Source organism: Uloborus diversus, unplaced genomic scaffold, assembly GCF_026930045.1.
Source record: "Uloborus diversus isolate 005 unplaced genomic scaffold, Udiv.v.3.1 scaffold_96, whole genome shotgun sequence".
NCBI classification, from domain to species: domain Eukaryota; kingdom Metazoa; phylum Arthropoda; class Arachnida; order Araneae; family Uloboridae; genus Uloborus; species Uloborus diversus.
This window is the reverse complement of record NW_026559187.1, coordinates 175,681-193,248: the sequence shown is the minus strand read 5'-3', so window position 1 is coordinate 193,248 and position 17,568 is coordinate 175,681.

Sequence of the window (17,568 nt, the reverse complement as noted above, 5' to 3'; positions counted from 1 at the left end):
GTCGAATAATTAAACTGACTCAGAATTTTTCTCCCTACATAAATAATCAATATTCGCAAAAGAGAAAAATTAAAAAAAAAAGAAGAAGAAATTTCAAATTAGAAACTAAAAGTATACATTGAAGATTTTCGTTCAGGCTGGGACTCGAACCCAGGGCCACTCGCTTGGAAGCCTAACACTCTAGCCATTAGTCTATGGGAGCTCTGTCGGTGGGAGTTTTAAATATAATAAAAACAAAAAATGCACCTTGGTAATTGTTTATTTAAACACTTTGAAATCTTCGTGTCGAAAAATTAAACTGACTCAGAATTTTCTTCCCTACATAAATAATCAATAATTGCAAAGGAACGAAATTGAAAAAAAAAAAGAATTTTCAAATTAGAAAAGAAATATATACATTGAAGATATTCGCTCCGGCTGGGACTCGAACCCAGGCCACTCGCTTGGAAGACCAGCGGTCTAGCCATTAGGCTATCGGAGTTCTGTCGAGCGGAGTCTTACTGCCTGACTGATACTGCCTGACTGACAGACTGACTCACTGACTGACTGATACTGACTGACTGACTCACTGACTGACCGAGACTGACTGACTAACTGCCTGACTGACTGAGACTGGACTGACTGACTGACTGACTGACTCACTGACTAACTGACTGACTGACTGCTTGACTCTCTGACTGGCTATTTCACTGACTGACTGAATGACTAAATGACTGACTGACACTGACTGACTGACTGCTTGACTACCTGACTGACTGCTTGACTGACTAACTGACTGGACAGGACTGACCGACTGACTGACTGACAGACTGACTGAATAAGTATGACTGACAGACTGACTGAATAAGGCTGACTGACTGACTGACTGACAGACTGACTGAATAAGGCTGACCGACTGACTGACTGCCTGACTGACTGACTGACTGAATGACTGACTGACTGACTGACCGAGACTGACTGACTGACTGACTGAGACTGGACTGGACTGACTGACTGACTGACTGACTGAGACTGACTGACTGCTTTAGTGACTAACTGACTGCACAGGACTGACCGACTGACTGACTGACTGACTGCCTGACTGACTGACTGAATGACTGACTGACTGAGACTAAATGACTGACTGCTTGACTGACTGGCTGAAGGACTAACTGACTGACTGAGTGACTGACTGACTGGACTGACTGACTGAGACTGAATGACTGAGTGCTTGACTGATTGACTGTCAGACTGACTGACTGACTTCGCAAAAGGAAAAAATAAATAAAAAAAGAATTATAAAATTAGAAAAAAATATTTGCATTTAAGATTTCCTGGCCGGGACTCGAACCCAGTACCACGCGCTAGGAACCCAACGGTCTAGCCATTAGGCTATCGGAGCTCTGTCGATGGAAGTCTTAAATATAATAAAAACAAAAAATGCAAATTGGTAATTATTGATTCAAACACTTTGAAATTTACAGGTCGAATAATTAAACTGACTCAGAATTTTTCTCCCTACATAAATAATCAATATTCGCAAAAGAGAAAAATTAAAAAAAAAAAGAAGAAGAAATTTCAAATTAGAAACTAAAAGTATACATTGAAGATTTTCGTTCAGGCTGGGACTCGAACCCAGGGCCACTCGCTTGGAAGCCTAACACTCTAGCCATTAGTCTATGGGAGCTCTGTCGGTGGGAGTTTTAAATATAATAAAAACAAAAAATGCACCTTGGTAATTGTTTATTTAAACACTTTGAAATCTTCGTGTCGAAAAATTAAACTGACTCAGAATTTTCTTCCCTACATAAATAATCAATAATTGCAAAGGAAAGAAATTGAAAAAAAAAAAGAATTTTCAAATTAGAAAAGAAATATATACATTGAAGATATTCGCTCCGGCTGGGACTCGAACCCAGGCCACTCGCTTGGAAGACCAGCGGTCTAGCCATTAGGCTATCGGAGTTCTGTCGAGCGGAGTCTTACTGCCTGACTGATACTGCCTGACTGACAGACTGACTCACTGACTGACTGATACTGACTGACTGACTCACTGACTGACCGAGACTGACTGACTAACTGCCTGACTGACTGAGACTGGACTGACTGACTGACTGACTGACTCACTGACTAACTGACTGACTGACTGCTTGACTCTCTGACTGGCTATTTCACTGACTGACTGAATGACTAAATGACTGACTGACACTGACTGACTGACTGCTTGACTACCTGACTGACTGCTTGACTGACTAACTGACTGGACAGGACTGACCGACTGACTGACTGACAGACTGACTGAATAAGTATGACTGACAGACTGACTGAATAAGGCTGACTGACTGACTGACTGACAGACTGACTGAATAAGGCTGACCGACTGACTGACTGCCTGACTGACTGACTGACTGAATGACTGACTGACTGACTGACCGAGACTGACTGACTGACTGACTGAGACTGGACTGGACTGACTGACTGACTGACTGACTGAGACTGACTGACTGCTTTAGTGACTAACTGACTGCACAGGACTGACCGACTGACTGACTGACTGACTGCCTGACTGACTGACTGAATGACTGACTGACTGAGACTAAATGACTGACTGCTTGACTGACTGGCTGAAGGACTAACGGACTGACTGAGTGACTGACTGACTGGACTGACTGACTGAGACTGAATGACTGAGTGCTTGACTGATTGACTGTCAGACTGACTGACTGACTTCGCAAAAGGAAAAAATAAATAAAAAAAGAATTATAAAATTAGAAAAAAATATTTGCATTTAAGATTTCCTGGCCGGGACTCGAACCCAGTACCACGCGCTAGGAACCCAACGGTCTAGCCATTAGGCTATCGGAGCTCTGTCGATGGAAGTCTTAAATATAATAAAAACAAAAAATGCAAATTGGTAATTATTGATTCAAACACTTTGAAATTTACAGGTCGAATAATTAAACTGACTCAGAATTTTTCTCCCTACATAAATAATCAATATTCGCAAAAGAGAAAAATTAAAAAAAAAAGAAGAAGAAATTTCAAATTAGAAACTAAAAGTATACATTGAAGATTTTCGTTCAGGCTGGGACTCGAACCCAGGGCCACTCGCTTGGAAGCCTAACACTCTAGCCATTAGTCTATGGGAGCTCTGTCGGTGGGAGTTTTAAATATAATAAAAACAAAAAATGCACCTTGGTAATTGTTTATTTAAACACTTTGAAATCTTCGTGTCGAAAAATTAAACTGACTCAGAATTTTCTTCCCTACATAAATAATCAATAATTGCAAAGGAAAGAAATTGAAAAAAAAAAAGAATTTTCAAATTAGAAAAGAAATATATACATTGAAGATATTCGCTCCGGCTGGGACTCGAACCCAGGCCACTCGCTTGGAAGACCAGCGGTCTAGCCATTAGGCTATCGGAGTTCTGTCGAGCGGAGTCTTACTGCCTGACTGATACTGCCTGACTGACAGACTGACTCACTGACTGACTGATACTGACTGACTGACTCACTGACTGACCGAGACTGACTGACTAACTGCCTGACTGACTGAGACTGGACTGAGTGACTGACTGACTGACTGACTGACTAACTGACTGACTGAGACTGACTGACTGACTGCTTGACTCTCTGACTGGCTATTTCACTGACTGACTGAATGACTAAATGACTGACTGACACTGACTGACTGACTGCTTGACTACCTGACTGACTGCTTGACTGACTAACTGACTGGACAGGACTGACCGACTGACTGACTGACAGACTGACTGAATAAGGATGACTGACAGACTGACTGAATAAGGCTGACTGACTGACTGACTGACAGACTGACTGAATAAGGCTGACCAACTGACTGACTGCCTGACTGACTGAATGACTGACTGACTGACTGACCGAGACTGACTGACTGACTGACTGAGACTGGACTGGACTGACTGACTGACTGACTGACTGACTGACTGACTGAATGACTGACTGACTGAGACTAAATGACTGACTGCTTGACTGACTGGCTGAAGGACTAACTGACTGACTGAGTGACTGACTGACTGGACTGACTGACTGAGACTGAATGACTGAGTGCTTGACTGATTGACTGTCAGACTGACTGACTGACTTCGCAAAAGGGAAAAATATAAAAAAAAGAATTATAAAATTAGAAAAAAATATTTGCATTTAAGATTTCCTTTCCGGCCGGGACTCGAACCCAGTACCACGCGCTAGGAACCCAACGGTCTAGCCATTAGGCTATCGGAGCTCTGTCGATGGAAGTCTTAAATATAATAAAAACAAAAAATGCACCTTGGTAATTATTGATTCAAACACTTTGAAATTTACAGGTCGAATAATTAAACTGACTCAGAATTTTTCTCCCTACATAAATAATCAATATTTGCAAAAGAGAAAAATTGAAAAAAAAAGAAGAAGAAATTTCAAATTAGAAACTAAAAGTATACATTGAAGATTTTCGTTCAGGCTGGGACTCGAACCCAGGGCCACTCGCTTGGAAGCCTAACACTCTAGCCATTAGTCTATGGGAGCTCTGTCGGTGGGAGTTTTAAATATAATAAAAACAAAAAATGCACCTTGGTAATTGTTTATTTAAACACTTTGAAATCTTCGTGTCGAAAAATTAAACTGACTCAGAATTTTCTTCCCTACATAAATAATCAATAATTGCAAAGGAAAGAAATTGAAAAAAAAAAAGAATTTTCAAATTAGAAAAAAAATATATACATTGAAGATATTCGCTCCGGCTGGGACTCGAACCCAGGCCACTTGCTTGGAAGACCAGCGGTCTAGCCATTAGGCTATCGGAGTTCTGTCGAGCGGAGTCTTACTGCCTGACTGATACTGCCTGACTGACAGACTGACTCACTGACTGACTGATACTGACTGACTGACTCACTGACTGACCGAGACTGACTGACTAACTGCCTGACTGACTGAGACTGGACTGACTGACTGACTGACTGACTGACTGACTAACTGACTGACTGAGACTGACTGACTGACTGCTTGACTCTCTGACTGGCTATTTCACTGACTGACTGAATGACTAAATGACTGACTGACACTGACTGACTGACTGCTTGACTACCTGACTGACTGCTTGACTGACTAACTGACTGGACAGGACTGACCGACTGACTGACTGACAGACTGACTGAATAAGGATGACTGACAGACTGACTGAATAAGGCTGACTGACTGACTGACTGACAGACTGACTGAATAAGGCTGACCGACTGACTGACTGACTGACTGCCTGACTGACTGAATGACTGACTGACTGAGACTAAATGACTGACTGCTTGACTGACTGGCTGAAGGACTAACTGACTGACTGAGTGACTGACTGACTGGACTGACTGACTGAGACTGAATGACTGAGTGCTTGACTGATTGACTGTCAGACTGACTGACTGACTTCGCAAAAGGGAAAAATAAAAAAAAAGAATTATAAAATTAGAAAAAAATAATTGCATTTAAGATTTCCTTTCCGGCTGGGATTTGAACCCAGGGCGACACTCATGGAAGCCCAACGCTCTCGCCAATATACTATCGGATCTCTGTTGATCGGTGTCTTAATTATAATAAAAACAAAAAATGCACCTTAGTAATTATTGATCTAAAATCTTTGAAATCTAAAGGTCGAATGATTAAACTGACTCAGAATTTTCTTCCGTACATAAATAATCCATATTTGCAAAAGAAAGAAATTGAAAAAAAAAAGAATCTTCAAATTAGAAGAGAAATATATACATGGAAAATTTTCGTTCCGACCGGGACTCGAACCCAGTACCACGCGCTTGGAACCCAACGGTCTAGCCATTAGGCTATCGGAGCTCTGTCGATGGAAGTCTTAAATATAATAAAAACAAAAAATGCACCTTGGTAATTATTGATTCAAACACTTTGAAATTTACAGGTCGAATAATTAAACTGACTCAGAATTTTTCTCCCTACATAAATAATCAATATTCGCAAAAGAGAAAAATTAAAAAAAAGAAGAAGAAATTTCAAATTAGAAACTAAAAGTATACATTGAAGATTTTCGTTCAGGCTGGGACTCGAACCCAGGGCCACTCGCTTGGAAGCCTAACACTCTAGCCATTAGTCTATGGGAGCTCTGTCGGTGGGAGTTTTAAATATAATAAAAACAAAAAATGCACCTTGGTAATTGTTTATTTAAACACTTTGAAATCTTCGTGTCGAAAAATTAAACTGACTCAGAATTTTCTTCCCTACACAAATAATCAATAATTGCAAAGGAAAGAAATTGAAAAAAAAAAAGAATTTTCAAATTAGAAAAGAAATATATACATTGAAGATATTCGCTCCGGCTGGGACTCGAACCCAGGCCACTCGCTTGGAAGACCAGCGGTCTAGCCATTAGGCTATCGGAGTTCTGTCGAGCGGAGTCTTACTGCCTGACTGATACTGCCTGACTGACAGACTGACTCACTGACTGACTGATACTGACTGACTGACTCACTGACTGACCGAGACTGACTGACTAACTGCCTGACTGACTGAGACTGGACTGACTGATTGACTGACTGACTGACTAACTGACTGACTGAGACTGACTGACTGACTGCTTGACTCTCTGACTGGCTATTTCACTGACTGACTGAATGACTAAATGACTGACTGACACTGACTGACTGACTGCTTGACTACCTGACTGACTGCTTGACTGACTAACTGACTGCACAGGACTGACCGACTGACTGACTGACAGACTGACTGAATAAGGATGACTGACAGACTGACTGAATAAGGCTGACTGACTGACAGACTGACTGAATAAGGCTGACCGACTGACTGACTGCCTGACTGACTGACTGACTGAATGACTGACTGACTGACTGACCGAGACTGACTGACTGACTGACTGAGACTGGACTGGACTGACTGACTGACTGACTGACTGAGACTGACTGACTGCTTTAGTGACTAACTGACTGCACAGGACTGACCGACTGACTGACTGACTGACTGACTGACTGACTGAATGACTGACTGACTGAGACTAAATGACTGACTGCTTGACTGACTGGCTGAAGGACTAACTGACTGACTGAGTGACTGACTGACTCGACTGACTGACTGAGACTGAATGACTGAGTGCTTGACTGATTGACTGTCAGACTGACTGACTGACTTCGCAAAAGGGAAAAATAAAAAAAAAAGAATTATAAAATTAGAAAAAAATATTTGCATTTAAGATTTCCTTTCCGGCTCGGATTTGAACCCAGAGCGACACTCATGGAAGCCCAACGCTCTCGCCAATATACTATCGGATCTCTGTTGATCGGTGTCTTAATTATAATAAAAACAAAAAATGCACCTTAGTAATTATTGATCTAAAATCTTTGAAATCTAAAGGTCGAATGATTAAACTGACTCAGATTTTCTTCCGTACATAAATAATCCATATTTGCAAAAGATAGAAATTGAAAAAGAAAAGAATCTTCAAATTAGAAGAGAAATATATACATGGAAGATTTTCGTTCCGGCCGGGACTCGAACCCAGTACCACGCGCTTGGAACCCAACGGTCTAGCCATTAGGCTATCGGAGCTCTGTCGATGGAAGTCTTAAATATAATAAAAACAAAAAATGCACCTTGGTAATTATTGATTCAAACACTTAGAAATTTACAGGTCGAATAATTAAACTGACTCAGAATTTTTCTCCCTACATAAATAATCAATATTCGCAAAAGAGAAAAATTTAAAAAAAAAAGAAGAAGAAATTTCAAATTAGAAACTAAAAGTATACATTGAAGATCTTCGTTCAGGCTGGGACTCGAACCCAGGGCCACTCGCTTGGAAGCCTAACACTCTAGCCATTAGTCTATGGGAGCTCTGTCGGTTGGAGTTTTAAATATAATAAAAACAAAAAATGCACCTTGGTAATTGTTTATTTAAACACTTTGAAATCTTCGTGTCGAAAAATTAAACTGACTCAGAATTTTCTTCCCTACGTAAATAATCAATAATTGCAAAGGAAAGAAATTGAAAAAAAAAGAATTTTCAAATTAGAAAAGAAATATATACATTGAAGATATTCGCTCCGGCTGGGACTCGAACCCAGGCCACTCGCTTGGAAGACCAGCGGTCTAGCCATTAGGCTATCGGAGTTCTGTCGAGCGGAGTCTTACTGCCTGACTGATACTGTGTGACTGACAGACTGACTCACTGATACTGACTGACTGACTCACTGACTGACCGAGACTGACTGACTAACTGCCTGACTGACTGAGACTGGACTGACTGACTGACTGACTGACTGACTGACTGACTAACTGACTGACTGAGACTGACTCACTGACTGCTTGACTCTCTGACTGGCTATTTCACTGACTGACTGAATGACTAAATGACTGACTGACACTGACTGACTGACTGCTTGACTACCTGACTGACTGCTTGACTACCTGACTGACTGCTTGACTGACTAACTGACTGGACAGGACTGACCGACTGACTGACTGACAGACTGACTGAATAAGGATGACTGACAGACTGACTGAATAAGGCTGACTGACTGACTGACTGACAGACTGACTGAATAAGGCTGACCGACTGACTGACTGCCTGACTGACTGACTGACTGAATGACTGACTGACTGACTAACCGAGACTGACTGACTGACTGACTGAGACTGGACTGGACTGACTGACTGACTGACTGACTGAGACTGACTGACTGCTTTAGTGACTAACTGACTGCACAGGACTGACCGACTGACTGACTGACTGACTGCCTGACTGACTGACTGACTGAATGACTGACTGACTGAGACTAAATGACTGACTGGCTGAAGGACTAACTGACTGACTGAGTGACTGACTGACTGGACTGACTGACTGAGACTGAATGACTGAGTGCTTGACTGATTGACTGTCAGACTGACTGACTGACTTCGCAAAAGGGAAAAATAAAAAAAAAAGAATTATAAAATTAGAAAAAAATATTTGCATTTAAGATTTCCTTTCCGGCTGGGATTTGAACCCAGGGCGACACTCATGGAAGCCCAACGCTCTCGCCAAAATACTATCGGATCTCTGTTGATCGGTGTCTTAATTATAATAAAAACAAAAAATGCACCTTAGTAATTATTGATCTAAAATCTTTGAAATCTAAAGGTCGAATGATTAAACTGACTCAGAATTTTCTTCCGTACATAAATAATCCATATTTGCAAAAGAAAGAAATTGAAAAAAAAAAGAATCTTCAAATTAGAAGAGAAATATATACATGGAAGATTTTCGTTCCGGCCGGGACTCGAACCCAGTACCACGCTCTTGGAACCCAACGGTCTAGCCATTAGGCTATCGGAGCTCTGTCGATGGAAGTCTTAAATATAATAAAAACAAAAAATGCACCTTGGTAATTATTGATTCAAACACTTTGAAACTAACAGGTCGAATAATTAAACTGACTCAGAATTTTTCTCCCTACATAAATAATCAATATTCGCAAAAGAGAAAAATTAAAAAAAAAAGAAGAAGAAATTTCAAATTAGAAACTAAAAGTATACATTGAAGATTTTCGTTCAGGCTGGGACTCGAACCCAGGGCCACTCGCTTGGAAGCCTAACACTCTAGCCACTAGTCTATGGGAGCTCTGTCGGTGGGAGTTTTAAATATAATAAAAACAAAAAATGCACCTTGGTAATTGTTTATTTAAACACTTTGAAATCTTCGTGTCGAAAAATTAAACTGACTCAGAATTTTCTTCCCTACATAAATAATCAATAATTGCAAAGGAAAGAAATTGAAAAAAAAAGAATTTTCAAATTAGAAAAGAAATATATACATTGAAGATATTCGCTCCGGCTGGGACTCGAACCCAGGCCACTCGCTTGGAAGACCAGCGGTATAGCCATTAGGCTATCGGAGTTCTGTCGAGCGGAGTCTTACTGCCTGACTGATACTGCCTGACTGACAGACTGACTCACTGACTGACTGATACTGACTGACTGACTCACTGACTGACCGAGACTGACTGACTAACTGCCTGACTGACTGAGACTGGACTGACTGACTGACTGACTGACTGACTGACTAACTGACTGACTGAGACTGACTGACTGACTGCTTGACTCTCTGACTGGCTATTTCACTGACTGACTGAATGACTAAATGACTGACTGACACTGACTGACTGACTGCTTGAATACCTGACTGACTGCTTGACTGACTAACTGACTGGACAGGACTGACCGACTGACTGACTGACAGACTGACTGAATAAGGATGACTGACAGACTGACTGAATAAGGCTGACTGACTGACAGACTGACTGAATAAGGCTGACCGACTGACTGACTGCCTGACTGACTGACTGACTGAATGACTGACTGACTGACTGACCGAGACTGACTGACTGACTGACTGAGACTGGACTGGACTGACTGACTGACTGACTGACTGAGACTGACTGACTGCTTTAGTGACTAACTGACTGCACAGGACTGACCGACTGACTGACTGACTGACTGACTGACTGACTGAATGACTGACTGACTGAGACTAAATGACTGACTGCTTGACTGACTGGCTGAAGGACTAACTGACTGACTGAGTGACTGACTGACTCGACTGACTGACTGAGACTGAATGACTGAGTGCTTGACTGATTGACTGTCAGACTGACTGACTGACTTCGCAAAAGGGAAAAATAAAAAAAAAAGAATTATAAAATTAGAAAAAAATATTTGCATTTAAGATTTCCTTTCCGGCTCGGATTTGAACCCAGAGCGACACTCATGGAAGCCCAACGCTCTCGCCAATATACTATCGGATCTCTGTTGATCGGTGTCTTAATTATAATAAAAACAAAAAATGCACCTTAGTAATTATTGATCTAAAATCTTTGAAATCTAAAGGTCGAATGATTAAACTGACTCAGATTTTCTTCCGTACATAAATAATCCATATTTGCAAAAGATAGAAATTGAAAAAGAAAAGAATCTTCAAATTAGAAGAGAAATATATACATGGAAGATTTTCGTTCCGGCCGGGACTCGAACCCAGTACCACGCGCTTGGAACCCAACGGTCTAGCCATTAGGCTATCGGAGCTCTGTCGATGGAAGTCTTAAATATAATAAAAACAAAAAATGCACCTTGGTAATTATTGATTCAAACACTTAGAAATTTACAGGTCGAATAATTAAACTGACTCAGAATTTTTCTCCCTACATAAATAATCAATATTCGCAAAAGAGAAAAATTTAAAAAAAAAAGAAGAAGAAATTTCAAATTAGAAACTAAAAGTATACATTGAAGATCTTCGTTCAGGCTGGGACTCGAACCCAGGGCCACTCGCTTGGAAGCCTAACACTCTAGCCATTAGTCTATGGGAGCTCTGTCGGTTGGAGTTTTAAATATAATAAAAACAAAAAATGCACCTTGGTAATTGTTTATTTAAACACTTTGAAATCTTCGTGTCGAAAAATTAAACTGACTCAGAATTTTCTTCCCTACGTAAATAATCAATAATTGCAAAGGAAAGAAATTGAAAAAAAAAGAATTTTCAAATTAGAAAAGAAATATATACATTGAAGATATTCGCTCCGGCTGGGACTCGAACCCAGGCCACTCGCTTGGAAGACCAGCGGTCTAGCCATTAGGCTATCGGAGTTCTGTCGAGCGGAGTCTTACTGCCTGACTGATACTGTGTGACTGACAGACTGACTCACTGATACTGACTGACTGACTCACTGACTGACCGAGACTGACTGACTAACTGCCTGACTGACTGAGACTGGACTGACTGACTGACTGACTGACTGACTGACTGACTAACTGACTGACTGAGACTGACTCACTGACTGCTTGACTCTCTGACTGGCTATTTCACTGACTGACTGAATGACTAAATGACTGACTGACACTGACTGACTGACTGCTTGACTACCTGACTGACTGCTTGACTACCTGACTGACTGCTTGACTGACTAACTGACTGGACAGGACTGACCGACTGACTGACTGACAGACTGACTGAATAAGGATGACTGACAGACTGACTGAATAAGGCTGACTGACTGACTGACTGACAGACTGACTGAATAAGGCTGACCGACTGACTGACTGCCTGACTGACTGACTGACTGAATGACTGACTGACTGACTAACCGAGACTGACTGACTGACTGACTGAGACTGGACTGGACTGACTGACTGACTGACTGACTGAGACTGACTGACTGCTTTAGTGACTAACTGACTGCACAGGACTGACCGACTGACTGACTGACTGACTGCCTGACTGACTGACTGACTGAATGACTGACTGACTGAGACTAAATGACTGACTGGCTGAAGGACTAACTGACTGACTGAGTGACTGACTGACTGGACTGACTGACTGAGACTGAATGACTGAGTGCTTGACTGATTGACTGTCAGACTGACTGACTGACTTCGCAAAAGGGAAAAATAAAAAAAAAAGAATTATAAAATTAGAAAAAAATATTTGCATTTAAGATTTCCTTTCCGGCTGGGATTTGAACCCAGGGCGACACTCATGGAAGCCCAACGCTCTCGCCAAAATACTATCGGATCTCTGTTGATCGGTGTCTTAATTATAATAAAAACAAAAAATGCACCTTAGTAATTATTGATCTAAAATCTTTGAAATCTAAAGGTCGAATGATTAAACTGACTCAGAATTTTCTTCCGTACATAAATAATCCATATTTGCAAAAGAAAGAAATTGAAAAAAAAAAGAATCTTCAAATTAGAAGAGAAATATATACATGGAAGATTTTCGTTCCGGCCGGGACTCGAACCCAGTACCACGCTCTTGGAACCCAACGGTCTAGCCATTAGGCTATCGGAGCTCTGTCGATGGAAGTCTTAAATATAATAAAAACAAAAAATGCACCTTGGTAATTATTGATTCAAACACTTTGAAACTAACAGGTCGAATAATTAAACTGACTCAGAATTTTTCTCCCTACATAAATAATCAATATTCGCAAAAGAGAAAAATTAAAAAAAAAAGAAGAAGAAATTTCAAATTAGAAACTAAAAGTATACATTGAAGATTTTCGTTCAGGCTGGGACTCGAACCCAGGGCCACTCGCTTGGAAGCCTAACACTCTAGCCACTAGTCTATGGGAGCTCTGTCGGTGGGAGTTTTAAATATAATAAAAACAAAAAATGCACCTTGGTAATTGTTTATTTAAACACTTTGAAATCTTCGTGTCGAAAAATTAAACTGACTCAGAATTTTCTTCCCTACATAAATAATCAATAATTGCAAAGGAAAGAAATTGAAAAAAAAAGAATTTTCAAATTAGAAAAGAAATATATACATTGAAGATATTCGCTCCGGCTGGGACTCGAACCCAGGCCACTCGCTTGGAAGACCAGCGGTATAGCCATTAGGCTATCGGAGTTCTGTCGAGCGGAGTCTTACTGCCTGACTGATACTGCCTGACTGACAGACTGACTCACTGACTGACTGATACTGACTGACTGACTCACTGACTGACCGAGACTGACTGACTAACTGCCTGACTGACTGAGACTGGACTGACTGACTGACTGACTGACTGACTGACTAACTGACTGACTGAGACTGACTGACTGACTGCTTGACTCTCTGACTGGCTATTTCACTGACTGACTGAATGACTAAATGACTGACTGACACTGACTGACTGACTGCTTGAATACCTGACTGACTGCTTGACTGACTAACTGACTGGACAGGACTGACCGACTGACTGACTGACAGACTGACTGAATAAGGATGACTGACAGACTGACTGAATAAGGCTGACGGACTGACTGACTGACAGACTGACTGAATAAGGCTGACCGACTGACTGCCTGCCTGACTGACTGACTGACTGAATGACTGACTGACTGACTGACCGAGACTGACTGACTGACTGACTGAGACTGGACTGGACTGACTGACTGACTGACTGACTGAGACTGACTGACTGCTTTAGTGACTAACTGACTGCACAGGACTGACCGACTGACTGCCTGACTGACTGACTGACTGAATGACTGACTGACTGAGACTAAATGACTGACTGCTTGACTGACTGGCTGAATGACTAACTGACTGACTGAGTGACTGACTGACTGGACTGACTGACTGAGACTGAATGACTGAGTGCTTGACTGATTGACTGTCAGACTGACTGACTGACTTCGCAAAAGGGAAAAATAAAAAAAAAAGAATTATAAAATTAGAAAAAAATATTTGCATTTAAGATTTCCTTACCGGCCGGGAGTCGAACCCAGTACCACGCGCTAGGAACCCAACGGTCTAGCTATTAGGCTATCGGAGCTCTGTCGCTGGAAGTCTTAAATATAATTAAAAAAAAAATGCACCTTGGTAATTATTGATTCAAACACTTTGAAATTTACAGGTCGAATAATTAAACTGACTAAGAATTTTTCTCCCTACATAAATAATCAATATTCGCAAAAGAGAAAAATTAAAAAAAAAGAAGAAGAAATTTCAAATTAGAAACTAAAAGTATACATTGAAGATTTTCGTTCAGGCTGGGACTCGAACCCAGGGCCACTCGCTTGGAAGCCTAACACTCTAGCCATTAGTCTATGGGAGCTCTGTCGGTGGGAGTTTTAAATATAATAAAAACAAAAAATGCACCTTGGTAGTTGTTTATTTAAACACTTTGAAATCTTCGTGTCGAAAAATTAAACTGACTCAGAATTTTCTTCCCTACATAAATAATCAATAATTGCAAAGGAAAGAAATTGAAAAAAAAAAGAATTTTCAAATTAGAAAAGAAATATATACATTGAAGATATTCGCTCCGGCTGGGACTCGAACCCAGGCCACTCGCTTGGAAGACCAGCGGTCTAGCCATTAGGCTATCGGAGTTCTGTCGAGCGGAGTCTTACTGCCTGACTGATACTGCCTGACTGACAGACTGACTCACTGACTGACTGATACTGACTGACTGACTCACTGACTGACCGAGACTGACTGACTAACTGCCTGACTGACTGAGACTGGACTGACTGACTGACTGACTGACTGACTGACTAACTGACTGACTGAGACTGACTGACTGACTGCTTGACTCTCTGACTGGCTATTTCACTGACTGACTGAATGACTAAATGACTGACTGACACTGACTGACTGACTGCTTGAATACCTGACTGACTGCTTGACTGACTAACTGACTGGACAGGACTGACCGACTGACTGACTGACAGACTGACTGAATAAGGATGACTGACAGACTGACTGAATAAGGCTGACGGACTGACTGACTGACAGACTGACTGAATAAGGCTGACCGACTGACTGCCTGCCTGACTGACTGACTGACTGAATGACTGACTGACTGACTGACCGAGACTGACTGACTGACTGACTGAGACTGGACTGGACTGACTGACTGACTGACTGACTGAGACTGACTGACTGCTTTAGTGACTAACTGACTGCACAGGACTGACCGACTGACTGCCTGACTGACTGACTGACTGAATGACTGACTGACTGAGACTAAATGACTGACTGCTTGACTGACTGGCTGAATGACTAACTGACTGACTGAGTGACTGACTGACTGGACTGACTGACTGAGACTGAATGACTGAGTGCTTGACTGATTGACTGTCAGACTGACTGACTGACTTCGCAAAAGGGAAAAATAAAAAAAAAAGAATTATAAAATTAGAAAAAAATATTTGCATTTAAGATTTCCTTACCGGCCGGGAGTCGAACCCAGTACCACGCGCTAGGAACCCAACGGTCTAGCTATTAGGCTATCGGAGCTCTGTCGCTGGAAGTCTTAAATATAATTAAAAAAAAAATGCACCTTGGTAATTATTGATTCAAACACTTTGAAATTTACAGGTCGAATAATTAAACTGACTAAGAATTTTTCTCCCTACATAAATAATCAATATTCGCAAAAGAGAAAAATTAAAAAAAAAGAAGAAGAAATTTCAAATTAGAAACTAAAAGTATACATTGAAGATTTTCGTTCAGGCTGGGACTCGAACCCAGGGCCACTCGCTTGGAAGCCTAACACTCTAGCCATTAGTCTATGGGAGCTCTGTCGGTGGGAGTTTTAAATATAATAAAAACAAAAAATGCACCTTGGTAGTTGTTTATTTAAACACTTTGAAATCTTCGTGTCGAAAAATTAAACTGACTCAGAATTTTCTTCCCTACATAAATAATCAATAATTGCAAAGGAAAGAAATTGAAAAAAAAAAGAATTTTCAAATTAGAAAAGAAATATATACATTGAAGATATTCGCTCCGGCTGGGACTCGAACCCAGGCCACTCGCTTGGAAGACCAGCGGTCTAGCCATTAGGCTATCGGAGTTCTGTCGAGCGGAGTCTTACTGCCTGACTGACAGACTGACTCACTGACTGACTGATACTGACTGACTGACTCACTGACTGACCGAGACTGACTGACTGACTGACTGACTGACTAACTGACTGACTGAGACTGACTGACTGACTGCTTGACTCTCTGACTGGCTATTTCACTGACTGACTGAATGACTAAATGACTGACTGACACTGACTGACTGACTGCTTGACTACCTGACTGACTGCTTGACTGACTAACTGACTGGACAGGACTGACCAAATGACTGACTGACAGACTGACTGAATAAGGATGACTGACAGACTGACTGAATAAGGCTGACTGACTGACAGACTGACTGAATAAGGCTGACCGACTGACTGACTGCCTGACTGACTGACTGACTGAATGACTGACTGACTGACTGACCGAGACTGACTGACTGACTGACTGAGACTGGACTGGACTGACTGACTGACTGACTGACTGAGACTGGACTGGACTGACTGACTGACTGAGACTGACTGACTGCTTTAGTGACTAACTGACTGCACAGGACTGACCGACTGACTGACTGACTGACTGCCTGACTGACTGACTGACTGAATGACTGACTGACTGAGACTAAATGACTGACTGCTTGACTGACTGGCTGAAGGACTAACTGACTGACTGAGTGACTGACTGACTCGACTGACTGACTGAGACTGAATGACTGAGTGCTTGACTGATTGACTGTCAGACTGATTGACTGACTTCGCAAAAGGGAAAAATAAAAAAAAAAGAATTATAAAATTAGAAAAAAATATTTGCATTTAAGATTTCCTTTCCGGCTGGGATTTGAACCCAGGGCGACACTCATGGAAGCCCAACGCTCTCGCCAATATACTATCGGATCTCTGTTGGTCGGTGTCTTAATTATAATAAAAACAAAAAATGCACCTTAGTAATTATTGATCTAAAATCTTTGAAATCTAAAGGTCGAATGATTAAACTGACTCAGAATTTTCTTCCGTACATAAATAATCCATATTTGCAAAAGAAAGAAATTGAAAAAAAAAAGAATCTTCAAATTAGAAGAGAAATATATACATGGAAGATTTTCGTTCCGGCCGGGACTCGAACCCAGTACCACGCGCTTGGAACCCAACGGTCTAGCCATTAGGCTATCGGAGCTCTGTCGATGGAAGTCTTAAATATAATAAAAACAAAAAATGCACCTTGG